The sequence below is a fragment of the Gavia stellata genome, chromosome 6 (genome assembly GCF_030936135.1).
Source record: "Gavia stellata isolate bGavSte3 chromosome 6, bGavSte3.hap2, whole genome shotgun sequence".
In the NCBI taxonomy this organism is placed as follows: domain Eukaryota; kingdom Metazoa; phylum Chordata; class Aves; order Gaviiformes; family Gaviidae; genus Gavia; species Gavia stellata.
Genome location: NC_082599.1, coordinates 58,066,039 through 58,068,383, shown reverse-complemented (window position 1 = coordinate 58,068,383; position 2,345 = coordinate 58,066,039).

Sequence of the window (2,345 nt, the reverse complement as noted above, 5' to 3'; positions counted from 1 at the left end):
GGCGCGGGGCTTCTCCCTCAGCAGGGGGACGCCTGCTCCTTCCTTCCCCTCCCGCCCGGCCTGCCTCCGCGCCGGGCCCGGCTCCCCTCAGGCTCCGGGCTGAGCCGCCCCGCCGCTGCCGCCGCTGGAGGAGGGCGGTGGGCAGCACGCGCCGCGCCGAGGGGACGGAGGGGCGGGGCGCAGGCGCGGGGCCCCGCCCTTTGACGCCTCACCTTGGTGGAAGGGAGGGGGGGCGAGGGGCGGGGCGCCGCGCGGCGCCTGGCGGGCACGGTTGGGCAGCGCCACCTGCTGGCGGCCGCTGGGAGCGAGGGGGAGGCGGGCGGCAGAAGGCGGGCGCGGCGGCGGAGCGTCCCGCACAGCGACCAGATTTAAATGCTAATAAATCCGAGATTTAAATGCTAATAAAGGCGAGATGAGTACCTGAGCGACGCGTTGTTGGCTGGCGAGGCGCCGCCGTTGGGATTTTTCCTCGTGCCTGCGCCAGCCGGCAGCTGACTTTGCGGGCGCTCAGGTGTGCCCTGAGGGAGCGGTAGGTCAGAGGGGCGAAGCCTGAGGTGAAACCCCGAAAGCTGCTGCTGGAGGGCGCGTCCTTCTGGGGAAACCGGCCTCAGGGGACCCTGGGACGCAAGGCCGGGGGAAGGCGAGGACAGACGGGGCGGCGGCAGCTCTGAGGGGGACAAGCACACCTGAGCCCGCCTAATGAAACCTGGGCCTCTGTGGTGTCTGAGGCACAAGCTCCAATTAAGCCTTTCCCACAGCTGGGGCGTCCTTGGCTCCTCTCTTCCACGCCTGCCCGAGCTCCCCATGTTTTTGTGAGGCCTGTAGGAGCTGCCGCCCAGGCGTCCGTTTGTCCAAGCCAGTGGAAATTGTCTCGCGGGTTGAGAAATGGCTGTACTCCTCCCGCTTCACCAGCTCCTCACCGTCCGCCTGACGTAACGTACATGTTTAAGAGACCCCCTCAGCGTGGCAGTCGTTTACGGAGGCAGTGCTGCGGCATTTCTCTCCTTTAAGGGCGCGGAGTCTCTCGGCCATGGCCTGCCAATATCCAGAACACAAGGGAGAAGAGACTAATGAGGAAACGGGCCAACGTACAGGAAAGGATTCAGCCCAAACCCCCGTCATTGATCAGGGATGGGAGTACAATTCCTGACAAGGCATTTTTCTGGAATTCCCTCGTTCACTCAACACCAAATCCGATTTGCAGAAATAAATATTTTAGGAAAAAATTCCAGAACCAGTACACAGAGCAAAGAAGAGGTCAATACTTACAGTATCAATGCGCTTTCCATTCAGAGCGTTGTTTATGCTGTAGCAGGGCCACACCGTTACTGCTGAACAATAAAATTTGGATTAAACGAGGGTTAAGAAATTGTTACATCTGAAAGTACGTATCAGGGGCATTTACTACAGAGAAAAGCTTGTTGCCTGAAAAATAGATCGTATCTTAAAAGTACGTTAATCCTAAATGAAGGTTTCAGATACTTAATTCTTGTGATATTTTCCACTTCTTTACTTACTTGCACAACACCATTTTAACTGGGGGGGGGGACACACCTGCAAAAAACTTATGGAAATGAGCGCAGTTACGATTCTGGAATATGAACAGACCTTCCTCAAAATACTTTGGGATATTTAAGGTTCTCTGGACATATTTTAAAATAAATTGTAAGTTTTAGATTCTTAAATGCCTTTAAAAATCTAGCAGTTGGTTCTGTATAAAACAAAACATGAGCTTACAATTTTTTCCACATACGGTTATTTTATTCAGATAAATTAAATATATATTTTTATCTAACTTATGAAGACTTTTAAGCATATCACTTCTTACTATCTGGAAGGACTTTTACTCCATACAGTATGTAAGTTTATCTATTTTCTTCCATAGGGTAGAAAATACCACCAAAGATATCAGAAGTTCAGTGTCTTAATGTAACAAGAAGATGGATTTGTTGTATTGTTAAAAAGAATTATCCACAGAATAGGAAGACAATGACAAAAAGAAAAATTGTGCTTTACTGTCTTCAAAACCAACCGAAATAAGATCTTTTCCCACTTCAGTATGCACTAGCTGTAGCACAGGCTATGATTTGCTCTGTTGTACCAGGATATTATGGAGCTGATATATGCTGTATTAATTTAAATTTTCCCTGCAGAAAGAATAAACATAAGCTTTATGACCCCCCTGTGTATTAAACGCGCACTGATCTCAGTCTTAAATACTGCAGCAGAAGCTTATACGTGCTATCCGCACAGGGAGATACATATGCGGGTATGAACAATGCTTGATTTATTTAGAGATAAGCTAACAGACATATCTAGGCTGGTTACTCTCATACATTACCTAC